Source organism: Artibeus jamaicensis, unplaced genomic scaffold (assembly GCF_021234435.1).
Source record: "Artibeus jamaicensis isolate MK-2021 breed Jamaican fruit bat unplaced genomic scaffold, CSHL_Jam_final contig_519, whole genome shotgun sequence".
NCBI lineage: Eukaryota > Metazoa > Chordata > Mammalia > Chiroptera > Phyllostomidae > Artibeus > Artibeus jamaicensis.
This window is the reverse complement of record NW_026521871.1, coordinates 57,028,152-57,043,702: the sequence shown is the minus strand read 5'-3', so window position 1 is coordinate 57,043,702 and position 15,551 is coordinate 57,028,152. Positions and strand designations below refer to the sequence as shown.

Sequence of the window (15,551 nt, the reverse complement as noted above, 5' to 3'; positions counted from 1 at the left end):
CCCAGACAAAAAGCGGCGGCCCGCTGCTCCCTGCCGGGGCGGCGCACGGGCCACGGAGCCCCGCGCTGCGCCTTTGTTGGGCCGGCCCCAGATGGTGCCCAGCACGCGGCGGAGCCGGGCGGGGGCGGGGGCCGCGGGGGCTCCGGGTGGGGGAGACGGCGGAGCAGCCAATCGGCGCGCGCCCGTCAGCTGACCGTCTTTGCTTACACCAGGTGCACGCCGGCTGCGCCGAGCACAAAGCGGGGCGCACCGAGGGTGCCGGCGGCCGCGAGCGCGGAGCCAGCGAGGCCGTGCGACCGCGCCTGGATAGGGGCCGGCGGCCTCAGCCCGGGCGGCGGCATCCCTCGGCACCCCGGGCCCTTCCTCCCGATCTGGCTGCACGCCGCCCCGCCCTCTGCGCCCCACTTCTCCTACCATCTTTGCCGAACCTGCCTGCCTCTGCCCGGTCCCTGGGCGCTGGATCCAGCCCAGGCCGGCGGCAGCTGTTGCTCGCGTGGCTGCCTCGCCTCCTGTCCTGGGGCTCTGCTGGGGCCCCGCAGGAGCCGGGCGCGCTGCGGGCCGGGAGGGAGGCGCCGCTCAGCCCGACCTCCTCTGGTTCCTCCTGGCGCCGCTGGTGCTGCTCCGTGCGCACCCCACACCCCGCCAGCCGCACCTCGGGTAAGTGCCCTCGCCCGGCCGGGCAGCGGCGGGAGGTGTGGGCTGCGGCGAGGGCAAGTCGGGGCGAACTTGGCCGCCTGACGAGCCCAAGAGGGTCTGGAGAACCGCGCGGTGAAATCGCGGGCCTACGGGCGACTAGGGGGCGCGGCTCCCGAGCTGGGGAAGATGACGAAGTCGGGGAAACCGGAATCTAGTAACCCCTTTCCCACCCCCACACCCCACGGGCGTGGGGAGAGTCCCAGTTCTCAAGGGAGGCCAGGCAGAAATGGGCCAGAGGCAGCGAACGGAGGAGAGCTGGACGCGGGGGAGGTGTCGCCCGGGACCGGGGGCGCAGGGCTGCCTGCAGGGAGGCGGACTGGGAAGGTGGCCCAGCGGAGCAGAGCGCGGAAAGGGGCCCCGCGGGGGGTGGGAGAGAGGACCAGGAGGAGGGAAGGGAAGGCAAGGCCGTGGGGAGAGAAGGGACGATGTGTTGGCCGTGGCCTTGTGGGTAAAGAAAAGGACAAGGGGCGTAATTCGCGGAGCTCGAGTGTGTTGGAGTCCCAGCGTCCTCACGGTCTACTCCGCCGTGGGCGCTCGGAGTGGGGGCCGGCCCTCGCCCCACGGGTGCCGAGCTCCGGCGGCTGCCTGTGATGATGAAATGCCGGGAAGCCTCGGTCCGCGCCCGGAGCAAGCCGTGCGGGGTTCCCCGCGCAGCCGGCCCGGTGGGGAGAGAGAAAAGTTTGCCAGTCTTCCCCTTTTGTGCTGCGTGGGGAGGGATTGGGCACTCGCGCCTCCGGCCCTGGGAGTCCCCGCCTGACCCGCAGGGAAGATCCAGGGGAGCGGAAGGGGCGCTCGCACCTGGGACCGGTGCGAAACCAGGTCCCAGGAACGTGGGGAGGGAGCCGGCCTGGGCGCGCGGCAGAAAGGGGGACGCGGCCCCCACCAGCCCCAGAGAGGGTACCTTGCCTTCCTGCCCGGTGCACCGCTGCAGCCGGACCCCAGCCAAGCGCAGGACCCGGCCCAGAGGGAGGAGTGAAGGAAGGACCGGGTGGGGCGCGGAGTGGTTTGGGGCACGGGAGTGGTTTGCCTGTGAGGGGCTGGAAGGGCGCAGGCAAAGGCCAGGAGTCCAGGGGAACGGCCCTTCCCTAAACCTCAGGCCACACTAGCGTTTCCATTCCCAGACCCGGACTACAAAGGAGAAGTGGGACTCCGGCGGGAGCAGGTCTTGCTGACTTGGGGTTTTGCCTGCAGGCTTTTCTGAGAGACGTGGGTGTTGTCTTGCCATGCGCTTTGGTAGGACACAACCGTCTAAACCTCGAACCTGACTTGGATCTGTTCCTGACTCCCTTTTCCAGAGCGAGGACTGGGGGAGTGGAAAGTTCAGGAAGGTGCCCAGGTCAGGATCAGTCTTGGGTGACAGTGGGGAGCTGGCTCCAGGGCCCTGTGTGTCCCCCAGCCTCCGATTTGCAGGCAGACGTGAGCGACTCCCGGCAGATGTGGGGCCCGTCCATTCACAGGAGGGAACGTAGAGGCTGCTGTCCACAACAGACCTTCAGAGAAGGGGATAGAGACACAGTGTGAGCGACTCTGGCTGGGACGCCAGGCTCGGGACACCTTCACTGGGGAGCCCGGTCCCCGAGAGCCGTGGGCCCACCCTGCCCCTGGCAGCACAGAGCCGCTGAGGAACGCGAGGCAGGTGGCAACTTCCACCCTCTTCGGACGGTTCCAGATGATTTCTGAACCAACCCCTCAACTTTTAGGTTTTTTTTCCCTTTTACTAATTTCCCGTCCTGCTCCATGTGCCGCCCGTCCTCCGAGGCCGACAGCAGTGGGGAGAGAGCCGCAGCTGAGCGACGCGAACTCGCACTAGACGGCCCGCTGCCCAGCGGGCGGTCAGCGTTACTGGGGTGGTTCAGGCCGCAAAGCTGTGGGCCTGCAGACCAGCTTCCCACGGGCTTCCTTGGCGCCAGAGAGGTAGACAGTGACCAGGCAGGCTGCTGTGGAATGGACCCCAAGCAGGGAGATTTCTGCCCCGTGGGACCTCAGCGAGCAGATGGCGGCGCCACTCACCCCACCCCCGGCGTCGTGGGGCCTCGGGACAGGTGGCAGGGTGCGTGCGGGCCTCCTGGGAGCCCCACCCAGGGGCCTCCCCTTCTGTCCGTCTCCAGCCCCACTGAAGGGAGAGAGAACCTACTCACGGAACAGTGTTCGCCCCTGGATCCTACATACTCACTGAAAGGGACATTAAAATACAACCCCAAAAAGGACCACACTGTTTGGAGGGCTCAGTGTCTGTGGGGCGGGCGGGCCGCAGAGGCCCCTCCGCTCTGCTCCAGGTTTCCCCCAGACCTCTCCGCCGCGGCGGTGACTTCTACACACAAGGCGACAGTTTCCCAGGAGGAGAAACACCAGTCGAGTCACATTTAAGTAAGAAAGCGTGAAGGCCACGGTTACCTTCCGGTCGGCAGTATTGAGAAGCCAGAATCCAGCCCACGGTCACAATCCACTCCTACGTGACGCAGGCCCAGGTGCCGGCATCGTCGCGATGTGAAGAACCGCCGTATAACACGGTCCATGTCTCAGAACTAGGTTAAACGCCACTGTATTGTCAAGTTGTCACCTAGAGATTTTTTTAGACCCACCTTATGACTTTTTAACATAACCAGTTTGTGAGAACTTCTCTCTGGCCTGGACCGGCCCAGTGTGCAGTCTTCTTTCTGTGAGGCTCGTGGAAGGGAGGGTGGTACTCAGTGCTTGGTGAAGACCAGTGGTCAAGGGCGTGTTCGCCACGGCTCACCCCTCTGACCAAAGTCTGAGACCTGCTCCTGCCAAAGACTCTGGTTCCAAACAGTGACACGGGTAGTTCTGGGCAGTGTCTGGGGTCCCCCCAGAACGAGGGGACAGCCCCTATGGGTCCCTCTCTGGCGGCGCCTTGGGAGGTCCTTGACCTGAACAGCTGGGGGTACCGCCACGCATTCCACAGCCGTGACATCACATGCCCAGTCGGGACGAAAGGAAACCTGCCCTACAGGATTGACATCGCTGCCTCCCACACCGGCTGGGTGTGACTATAAATAAACAGAACCGTGGGCTCGTATCTCACCATAAATAAGCCATCAGCTGTAAATAAAATATGATACATTATGGGGCCTGGGTGCGGCTTTTGACTACATTTTCGTAATGTTTTTATCATTTATTTTTAAGCTACGAAATGACAATTCTCCGAATGATCCCCCGGAGCCCTAGTGCAAGGTTTGCTCAAATATTGTATTTAATTTTCGAAATTATGAATTATTATGCTGAACATCTATTTTGGGCTAAGCCAATCTGGAGATAAAGCCTATTCCGTTTTAGAAAGATATTTTGGTTTCTGGGAACAATGGAAGTATCTTCAACTCATGAACAGAGCTTTGATTAATATTTTATTCAAGATGAAAGTATAATTATATAGATGAATTCAGGAAAACATGTATTGTCTTTCTTTTCCTTTTTTTTTTTTGGCTCAAAGCGTAGAACAGAGACAGAAGTGAACCTGTCCGTGAAATTCAGCTTTTCGGCGGCCGAGGGACCACTGGTTCTCCGAGCCTCCTTGAACACGGGCTGCTCTGTGAATGTTCTCATTTCGGCACATGGCCCTTCACCTGATGTGATGTCAGGACAGGGCATGTCCCCCGAGTCCCCAAACATAGACAAACACATAACAAACGGTTCGCTGTCATCACACAGAGCATAGCTCCAGACTTTACGGCGGTAGAACCTCGAACTCTGGTTTCAACAGAGTTTTTGGAAAGGAACAGGACACCGGCTTACGTGTTCTGCTTTCCACTCTGAGTATTTTTGAATGGGCTGCCAAAGGTAGGCAGTTATCAGCGCGTTCATCCGTCGTCGGGTGGGTGAGCAAGGTGTCCCCTAATCACGGCGAGGCCATCTTGGAGCACTGTCCTAAAGCGACAGGGTTGGTGGCGTGGGCAGGAAGAACTGGCTACCAGGGTCGGTGAGGCTGCTCCGAGTGTGCGGGAGCCGTGCCTCCCAGACCACAGCCAACCAACACGGTGAACTTGAACGGATCCCTCTCCCTTAAAACCCCTACAGTCACCCCTGAGAGGCACAGAGACTGGGCCCCAACTAGGGGTGATGCCCGTGGGACCCCTGGCGCCTCCAACCGGGGCAGCCCGCCTAGACCGAGGACACTGGTTCTGAACCCCGAGGGCTCACCGGGGCTGCTTGGTCAGTCCTTGTCACGCAGCAGTCGGGACGGCACTTGAAAGCTCTGAGGAAGACAGGGGAGGTGGAACTTTCTGACCCGGGCCGTCCTCGCTCCCGTTGATTCTGACACTGGCAGACAAGCGGACTCCACAGCTGTCCCCTCATTTGTGAATGAAACAAACACATTGGTGGCATTTGTGGGTTACCATGGTTACATGGTCAATGTCCATGTGACTCCCTGTCTTTCTGTGTGAAAGGTTTTTGTGGCAGATACTTTGTAGACCCGACAGTAGAGGACAACTAGTTAAGGGGGCAACTAAGTTTGTTAAGGGCAACTAAGTTAAAGTTTGGAAACGACATGAATCAATCGGAGTCTTTCTCTGGGTCCCCTCCCCCACCCTTCGAAGTCACAGGAGGAGGGGCGTCCCCCAGCGGCGCCCAGAAGGGGCCCTCCAAGCCTCTGCACACACAGGTTTCCAAGAGGGGCTGTCCCAGAACATGCACCTCAGACTCTGTGCCCCTCCCCTTCACAGTCGCCTGGGGGTGGTGACGGGCACAGTCCCTCGGGGTCCGTGTGGGAAGAACGGGGTGTGGCACCGAGACGGCGGGGAGGGGGGTCACACGTGTGTTTGCTCGGTGAGGCAAGGGACACACAGACACTCTGTTCAGGGACATTTAGGAGCTCAGCAAGGAGAGGTGGTTTCACTGGTTTCCTACCTGTAATTTCCCCTCTGGAGACATGAGCATGGCTGTGAACGTGGCCGTGAACCCACAGGGTCAGCTCACCAGCCACGGCATCTTCGTGTGCATGTGCCGTCATCCCTGTCACCAAGGGCCGTGCTGCATGGGAGGCCCGGGCACGTGCTCGTCTCCCAGCCCGGACACCGGCGGCCAGTGGGTGAGCTCCCGGGTGCCCGGCAGCCCTGCTGGGGCCTGGCCTGCCCGCTGTGTGTGTGCGGGACCCAGGCACGCCGGCGGATGTTTCCAGCATCCCCATGGCACAGAACTGGGGTTTCGCCCCCGAGGGTCCCACGAGGGGATGGACCAGCAAAGGTCCGGGTGCGCCGCCTCCGAGTCCTTCTCGGGAAGGTGCTTCCTCTGGCGCCCTGTCCCGCAGCCAAGAGGCTCTCGTTCGATTTCTTTTTTAAAGTCTCCCCTGTAACAGGACACTCTCCTATCACCTCACCTGGACCCTCTCGGAGGAAAGAATTGGGGGGACACACACACGGAGCACTGGCTGCGTGGCAGCCGTCCGGGCAGGACTGGAGCCCCGGGCGGTCAGCTCCGGTTTCCCGCAGTTTGTCCGTTCAGCGCACCGCGCACATCCGGTTCCCACCAGCCGTGTGGTGCCCACAAACACTCCCTGAGCCCCACATGCGAGAGCCACGCCACTAATTCGGACACGGAGGGGTGTGGCCGGGGCTGACTCTGCCCCACCCCCGGGGAATTCGGCAACATTGGGAGACATTGTTGTCAGTGAGGGCCACCATCAAGGGTGGGGCAAGACAGCGGCCTGGGGGTGGGTACAAGCAGGGGTTCGCTGGGGCCCCCCCGACAGGCACTGGGGAACCACCCGGCTCCCGTGACGGCAGTGCCTCGGTGGGGGAGCCCTGGGCCTGCGGTCCCCGGCTCTGTCCTCGGTGAGTTCAAGGCCAGGAGGGGTGAGGGGAAGGAGACGGGCCTGGGTGCAGCAAGGGAGCTGTGATGGCGGAAGTCCAGGGCAGCCTGCTGCAGAGTCTGGCTGCCCACAGAGGCTGTGAGGAGCATCCCGGTTAATTCAGAGACTGGCTGTCGCCCGGACACAGGTGCTTGGCAGGACACGACTCTGGAGGTCACCTCGCTGCCCATGGTGGGCTGTTCGAGGAGGGACCCAGAGAAACGGGGCGGCCAGGCCGCGAGAAGGGGCTGGGCTGCCAAGCGAAAGTCAAGCCCTGCACTGGAACCTCAGTGTGCGGGCTCCTTAAACATGTATCCCCTTGACCGGTAACTTCCCGAGTCCCCAGGCTCCGTCGTCCCTGCTCCCTTTTGTCCGTAGTGAGGCAGTCAGAGCCACAGAGAGGTTCCGCGCGACCTTGGACATGTCACCCAGCCCATTTCGAGGTTTGGCGGTGAAAGGAGCGGTCACAAGTTCCCTCCTCCCAGCACAAGTGACATTTGTGCTGTGGGAGGTCACACGCCCGGGGAGAGACCGGAGCAGCCGCACACCTCAGGCTGCCTGCTGCCCTCGGACCCGTGCCAGCCCCACGCGCCCCAGGCCGCGCCGGGACAGGGCGGTCAGGCAGGCAGCAAGGGGACAGAGACTCAGCCCTGGGTGACCAAAGGGAACGCGGGCCTGGGACGCAGCGCGTGACGTGTGCCCTGCAGGGAGACGCAGACCGGCTTCCCAGGCTGGCCAGCCTTAATCAGACTTTCTCTCTGGCATCTTCTCTGAAGCTGACCTTAGAAGTGACAGAAAGGCTCCCAGGACAGGGGTGGGGTGACGCCAGACGCAGAGGCCCCAGAGCAGGCGGAAGCAGCCGTGGTGTCCTGTCCGGAAGAGACGGGGTGGCTCTCCGGTCGCGTTGGACTTCTTTCTCGGACTCTCCGCCCAGAGAATGACGACCAATGTCCACGTGTGCACACACATGAGCACGTGATGAGGAGACACTGAGTTCATAGGGAGGTTTATCTTCTCGGGTCCGACAGTGGGACCTGCACGTCACAACGGGTCTCGGAGCGAGCCCTTGCTCCAGGTCTGGCAGACACGGCGCCTGTCACTCTCTGGACAGAGTTCTGTCTCCTTGAGGGAGGAGGACAGAAAGGCTACGTGCCAGCTTGAGGTCCATCCTTGGTCCTTGATTCCACGGTTTCCAGGAGAGCCCCCCAGGGCATCAGCCCGGTCCTGAGCGAGCCCAGGACACAGACGGACGCACACTGGCCGGCCGTGCGACTGACGAACGCTGGCGGGCCCCCACCTGGGTTTCTGCACGGCGCCTCCAGCCAATTGTGTTTGTGTACAAGGAAGATGACGTGGAAGGTTGCGCCCCAGAGGACCGGCGAGTCAGCTTTGCTGTGTCCTAGGGGACAGCCCGGCTCTGGGATCCCGGCCAGCCTCCGCCCGAACTCACAGAGCCCTGTCCCACCTGGGAGGCCAGGGGGGACACCTGGGTCTCTTCAGAGCCACCTGGAGGAAAAACACCAACGGCAAGGGCCGTGCTGGTGGGACGCGCCTCCTGGGGCAGGAAGGGGAGCCCAGTGGGGCAGTTGCCGGCGGCTTCACCCTCCAGACAGGCAGTGGGTGGGAGACTCACTCAGTGCCAGTGAGCTGCTTCCCTCACAGGAGGAAAACCTCGCCCAGGGCTCCCAGGCCACGCCCCCCGGCCCCCCTCCCACGTTCCCTGATACAGGGCGTGGCGGCAGCAGCAGCAGCAGTGGGAGGAAGGTAACGATGCCAGGAGGCGTCACCGTGCTGGGGACTGTCCTACCCCCTCTCACACACAAACTCACAGAATCCCTGCAGCAACTCTGACACCATGTTCCCCCATGGGAAACTAGGACACGAAGTGACAAAGCTACTTGTCCAGGGCCACACAGCCCGGGTATCTCCATCAGTACTTGGCGAATGAACGAAGGAAAGAACGGATGAATGAATGAATGAATGAGGGAATAGACAGCCGCCCAGGGGAGAGCCCTCATCGAACAGGGCACCCCTCAGCCCTGGCCCTGTGACCGTGAGTGACAGATGCGACTCTGAGCCGCCAGGTGGCAGGCACGGCTGTGCACCTGGGCCTTTCTGACTCGGCACCTGCGGCGTCAGGGGCCTGGGCTCCGCTCCTGCCTTTTTAATCACGGCCATAAAACCAAAGGACTGGGCTGGACAGCCCCCCAAGGCCATCCAGCTCCCTGAATTCTGTCATTCTGCGAAAAATTACGGCTACATCGAACAACACGGGATGGGTTTTTTGTTGTTATTTTAAATTTTGAAGCTTAGTGTTTTACGTTAACCAGTCCTCACTGAATTGTCCTTTAACATTATACTGGAATTATTAACAGACTTTTTAAAGTTGCATTTAAGATAAACAATTTTCATAGACGAGCGTGCACACTTCATGGTTTCATCCTCCAAGACGATGCCATCACACTGCGTGGTGAGTTGTAGCATCATTGTCGGAATTTGGGTGGTTTCTGAAAATTTTAAAAGCATCTTTTGACAACACAGAGGGAAGGCCGAAGCAAAAACATGGCTTATGAAACAGTGACTGTCTTAGATATTTGCAGAGATGAGGTGGCTGAACCTTCTGCAGGGTCCTGAAAGGCTCTGCGAGAACTCAGAACTGCCAGCTACAATGAAAGCGCTTACGATGGCTTCCAGCGACGTGGTCCTCCCGACGTGGGGTGGCGGACCGGCCAGGTGGGCAGCCGGGGCAGGGTGGGGACCGGACCCCTGGGCAGGAGGGGAGAATCAGGTCCCGCACCGCGAGCCTCGGCAGCCTGCTCTGTCCAGGGGGGCGGGGGAGGTAACAGAACCTTCTAGAAGCCCTGGGCCCGTCCAGTGGGATCCTGCACGTGACCCCCTGGCGCGGTGGCCAGACTGTGGGCAGCACTTGGGAAACAGCGGCGGTGAGCAGAGGGAGCATTTCACACGGAAACCTGGCATCTCCGACTGCCACGGGGCCCGGCGTCGCAGGACGCTCGTTCCCAGGCGGGGAGAGATTTTAAGAGACGAGATTCAGACCAGATGTGTGTGCAAGTCGGTCGTTCACACCGAGGTGCTCGCCCTTGAGGGAGACCTCAAGAGAGCGTTCGACTCGCCTGGGCAAACAAGGACCCTGGAGTCAGCCGACGCACTCGGAAGGGACCAGCCTTTCCCAGTCCAGGTTCTGTCCTGTGTCCACTCCCTTTCCTCTCTCTGAAAACACCGTAACACCCCTAAGCTGGGGTTCGCAGACTCACGCTTTCTAACCAGAGAGAAGCGGTTCGGTTCAGACCCCCCAGTCCCCAGAGAGGAGCCGAGTTGGGGTGCTGTCAGGAGCCCCGGCAGCACTCGCCCCACTGTCTGCACCCGCTGTGCCGTGACGAATGTGCTGGGCACGCGGCCTCGAGAAGGGCTCGACAGGTCCCGCTGCTGCCCTTGTCGCTGCCGATTCTTAGCATCAGCATCTTCATAACAGCGCCGTCTTGCTGCTTCGCCGAACAGCAAGGCCGCTGGTTGGGACCGAGTCGGCGAGTCCGGCAGCGAAAGCAGGAGGGAGCTGGGCCGGACAGGAAGCAAGAGGACGAGCATCCCTGGGCAAGCCGGACTGGGGGACCTGTACGGAGACCCCTAGTGGACTGCCACAGGCGCAGGTGGCTGGGACTTAGCATCTGTACCAGGGGTCCCCAACGATTTTGGCACCGGGGACATGTTCCATGGTAGACAATTTTGCCGGGGGACAAAGGAGGCAGGGAGGAGGTGGAGCTCAGGTGACAAAGAACGAAGCTGGTTCCCAGGCCTGCTGCTCGGCCCTGGTCCCCAGCCTGGGGTGGGGACCCCTGCCCTGCGCCTTCCTCCCCATTTCAGCTAGATTTTCCTGTACACAAAAGGAGGAGAGTGGAGAATGCCATGGTCTGTGAATTCTTTGGGAGCTGGAATAATTATTTACAGGGAACTTCACATTCACGGTCCTGTTTGGTCCTCCTCATCAGGCCACCCTGATTGGTGGGTGGCGGCATCTGCAGGAAACTGGAGACATTGATATTCTGGGGAGAGCCAACTAGTCAGTCACCTCTGGCCACCCTTGGAGGCCAATAAGTAGCATTTGCTAAGCGCACTCCGAGGGGCAGAGAGCAGCGCCTGCAGGTGAGCATCGCCCCCCTTTGAAGGAGGGGGACACGGAGAGAAGGAACTCGCGCCCTGTCTCCGGCTGCCCCCTGTGTGAGGCCCGGCCTTCGGCAGACTTCTCCTCTGGGCCAACCTAGTCTCCCCACTCCATTTCCCCGCCTCCCTGCCACCTGGTCCTCAGGTCTAAGAGGAGCGTGTGTTTTCCTAGTTTAGGGTCATTTACGCACAGCACGGCCATTCTGCAGACGCCGCGCAGCTCCTGGAGGGACTGAAGGTGGCTTACCCAGCCTGGGCCCCCAGGCTCCCAGAAGACCCCCCGGCACTCGGAAAATGCACTCGGCAAACATGTGGGGCTGAGAGGGCCTTCCCTGTTGCGTGTCCATTTCATTCGCCCCGTTGCTGCTTCCGAATAACTTTTGCAGAATTCCTTCCCATCGGTGTGGCAGAAATGAGGTCATAAACCTGTGTCCCTCGCAGACATGCCAGTACCTTGTTTCAGAGAGGTTATTATTGAGGGGTGCTTTTATGATATAAATGCCAAGGGAACACCGTTAGTTGAAAAGGATTCATTAAACATGCACCGACTATTAGGTGCTGTCGGAGGGGTGGTGTGGGGGTGAAGGACCGGCACCAGGCGCCACCTCCGCCCCGGATGAGCTGCCAGCCTCCCTGGGGGACAGAATGAATAGAGGCCAGAGAGACAATTATTGAATGGTCGTCTGTGCAAATGCCCAACAAAACAAAGTGCAGGGGCTCGGGCGGCACAGGTCTGGGTTTGGATTGCAACCCTGGCCCCCATGAGCTGCGCGGTCTCCATCAAGACACAGGTGACTTGGCCCCGAGCTCTCCCACGTGCGGAGTGCAGGGGCGGCCTGAGCCCGCGGGGCTGCCGGGAGGACCCGTGGGGGAGCCCCGGATGCAAGGCTCGACCCACACACAGGGGTCGTGGGCCCCAGTCCCTGGGTAGAGAGGGACTGCACCGCATCTGTGCAGACCGGTTCCCAGGGGTGAGGGGCGCAGCTGGGAGCAAGAGAGACAACGACCCCACAAGGAAGTGTGAAGATACGTCTGCGTCCCGTCCGGGGAAAGGCGAGCTGATGCTGTGAGGAGACACGCCAGCCCTCGTCTGCGGGCCAGGGCGATCTCCGGGCGCAGGGGCAGGAGGAAGGATCTGAGGGACCGGGAGAAGGCCGTGCGGCCGAGATTAGGACAGGGGGTCACTGACGGCGGGCCTCTGTTGCCCCTTCCTCCAAAGCACACTTGGGGTTCCGAGAAGGCAGCTCCGAATGAGGTCCGCACCGCGAGTCTGTGCGCTGAGCAGGCGGGGCGGGGCGTGTGGACTCTGCTCCCAGAGGCAGGGAGGCAGCAGAGGGGCGAACTCCCAGAGGAGAAACTGCGTGAACAAGGGCTTGGGGGTCTCGGGGGCCCAGTGGCAGGCCAGGGCCTGGGTCAGCTCCTAAAGGGCACACGGGGACCGCGTCTCCCCTTCATTTCCACGTGATGTTGGGTATACTGCTGAACTCCCCGGACCCGTGGTCGAGGACATAACAGAGGTGAAAGCGACACCCAGTAGTGTCTAGTTTTCCACTCTCTAGCGTCTCCCCACCCCGCAGTACACTTTCCTTTTATTGCAGGTGAACCCCTGAATCAGACAGAGGCGCACTGATGGCCCACCGCCTGTGGGCCCACAGATGTGAACTGGGGGTGCCCTGGAGAGCCGCTGTTGTTTGGCGTGTAAGTGCCGCATGGGTAGGCGGTCATCCCTGCCCACCATCTCTGTCTGTAATCCGCACGTAGCCACATCTGGCTGGTGTCCCGTGAGGGAGGTGACTGACGTTGAGTGCTCCCGATCCTCCGAGAGATTTAGATGGCGAGTGATTTGATTAGGGCGCTAATGACCGTAGAACCTAGTTGTCATTGATTGGTCAGCCCTGAAGAGCGCTGGTTGCCTGCTCTCAGAGATGGGGGCTTGTCACGCAGACAGGATCTCAGCGCTGTGCCCCTCCGATAATCTGTCTCGGCTGCATCTTTGTATTGACGTGGAACTAAATTCACACACTGTCACCAGCTATCAAAGGAGACGGGGGAGATGGGCCCTAATTTTTCAGCGAGATGCGGAGTGCTCCTTCCCCTTCCTGGTGCGCACCGTCACCGGGCAGCTCGGGGTCCCGCAGCCCCTGAGGTGCTCCCCTGCCTTCTCTCAGGACCTTACGGCTTCTGTACTCGACCTTCGTGAGAAAAACATCCAAGTTTCTCTCCAGTAGCAACCTCACTCCCAAACTCGGGTCTTCCATCTCCAAATGTGCGCTGGGTGTTTGCACCCTAAAAATCCCAGCAGCACGGAAGGGTCAGAGGAGGCTGTGGTTCCTGGGGTCCATGCCAAGCTCCAGCTGTGCAAGAGGGCCTGCAGCGCCCCCAGGTGGGGACCAGAGGGACGAGCTCTCCGACCTCTCCGTCTTCCCACCCTGCAACCACACGGGTGGAAAACATCGCCCCTCAGAATGAGCTCCTGCTTCGCCCATCTTGTGGGGGCGGCCACTGTCACCAAAGCCGTGCAGGTTCACACCCTGGTGTCATTCCACAGTCTTCCCCCTACCCGGTCCCCACATGGTACTGCGTCGGCTGCAGTACCCATCAGGTCCCTCCCTCCTTGTCGCCCTCTGTCGCCTCCTAAAGCACAGCCCTTCCTCTCTGCTCCCATCAGCACAAGCCCAGTGCTGGCCTCCGTCACCTCTGATTTAGCTCATTGCACGGGCTTGTTAGTGGGGCCCCCGTACCCCCTGCGCCCCCTCTCCAGTTTGTCTCAGTGTTACTACATTAAAGAAACGGCCCCAGTTTCTTCTATGAAGACCATTAGTGTCCCCACTGGCTATGGGATCGTGCTGGGCGTTCCCCCACACACACACCCCCCTGAGCCTCGTCCTTCCCCAGTTTGCTTCGTGTTCCGGAATCTGACACGTGCAGTCTGTGTCAGTGGGTCCTTCCCGCCTGGTTTCTGGTCGGCTTCTGCATCCCGCAGCAGCCAGCACAGGCGTCTGTTCACCCATGTGAGTTTGCCTCAACCTTGCCCAGGGCTTGTGAATCATTCCTTTTAAAAATGTTCTTTATACACACCCTTAAGAATGTAGCACCTGATTTCTGTTCAGTGTCTGTCAAGCATAGTAAAGGAGAGGAAACTCCTTGGCGGAGCACTCAGGGCCCTCCCTGGCGAGGCACCGCCCCACCTTCTGTCTTTCTGTTCCTGTGTTGGCAGACCGTCAGTCTCACACGGGATCCTGTGTGCCTAGTCCCCTCTGCTGCCCCGGGGCCTTTGCACAGACCATGTGCTGGGCTCTCCAAAAAGATGAGCCCTGCTGTGTGGGTTTTGCCGATTCCTGTGGTGTAAATACACCCGCCAGAACCAATTTTAAGCCACTAAACTGTCTCTGAACTTGGATTTGGGAAGAAATGCGCACGGTTGACTCAGGACCTCACTGCCTTGCAAGTAGCACCCCCCCGCCCTGCCCGCCCACCCCCTTCCCCGGGGCCCCACACAGAACCGCCGCTCGGTGAGCACACCATCCAGTCCACCTCTGTCGCTCGCGGGCTTTCAGAACGGCACAGAATCACCAGCCCCACGTTGCTGGTAACCCTTCCGAATGCAGACTTTTCTCTCGAAGGCTAACAGGGTCAGATTTTTTAGATTAAAGACCCCTGACATGAAAACAAGCAACCTGTCCATGTTTATGCCAAGTTGCCGAAGCTCATGGCTTCAAGTTGCTTCATTTTTCCAGAAAATAATTCTCGTTCGCTGGCCTAGTTTTCAAAGTATGCCCTCGTTACCCTCACTGAAAGGGAACCTGGAAGCAATAATAAACCCCCACTCAGACACGCTTCCCCTCCGTCACAGCCGGGAGACCACCGCAGCTTCGAACTGTGTGCTCTCCAACATAAAACTTGGCAGAACGCCGGGCAGGGGCGCGTTAGCTCCGGGTCGCTGAGGCCGCAGTGGAATCTCTTCTCAGATGTACCTTACTGAGGAATGACCTTTTTACACGGCCTTTCGAAGAGACAAGTTTAATTTCGCTTCATTAAAGAGATGATTCCTATATGTAAAGTTCAAAAAGGAGCTGCAATTTCTGTTGGAAACTGGAAGGCGAAGCAATAAAGATGATTGGGTAATAGCGCAGGGCTGTTTCCTGCTTTAATGGTTATGAAGGACAATATGGAGATTCAATTAAAGTTATCCCCACTTTTAATTGAAGGCAGCCTGTGAGTGCAGGAGGGGCGGGAGCACCGTGATGTGTGACGCGTGCTGTTCCTTGGCCCGGCGGCTGAACTGTAAGTAAGGTCCAGCTCACTCCTGGGCTCCGGTGCAGGTGAGGGGTACAGGTCGCCCCAACCGGCGCCCTCCGCCCGCAGGGCCCTGAGGCTGCAAGGCAAGCTAACAGAGGGGAACGCGCGGGCTCCTGGGGGGTCTACGACAAGGAACGATGTCAATTTACCACAACAGTTTAAAAACCGGATGACCAGCAACCCTAATGAACAAAATGTCCCGCCATCTGGAGTCCACTTTTAGGAGAAAGAAGGAAATTGGAATAAGTTAATAACTAAGACTTCAGATTGGGGGGGGAGATTTCCAGTATGAGTCCTTTATCAGGGTCTGGAAGAAATATATCTTCAAAAACAATAATAATAATAACAATCACCACTATCAAAGGCAAGACATGTGTGTGAAAGGTCGGACTGAAACTGAAACTTTTTTATTTTTATTGTGGTTCAAGTGCAGTTGTCTCCACTTTCCCACCGCCACTTTCCCCCGCCCCCACCCTCCATCCTTAGTCCCGTTGGCTCTGTCCGTGGGTCCTTCATACATGTTCCTTGACTTGACCTTCCCCTTCTTTCCCCCATTATCCTCACCTTTCCCTCT

The 15,551-nt window shown here is 59.7% G+C and overlaps 1 protein-coding gene across 2 annotated transcripts in view; it reads left to right on the top strand.

Moving 5' to 3' along the window:
* The first annotated feature begins 251 nt into the window (after positions 1-251).
* Positions 252-15,551, top strand: part of LRRN1 (leucine rich repeat neuronal 1) — a 33,088-nt gene continuing 17,788 nt past the window's right edge. For both annotated transcript variants that reach the window (XM_037128684.2, XM_053668948.1), the window contains exon 1: positions 252-657. The gene's annotated coding sequence lies outside the window, so the exon portion shown is untranslated. The remainder of the gene's footprint in view (positions 658-15,551) is intronic.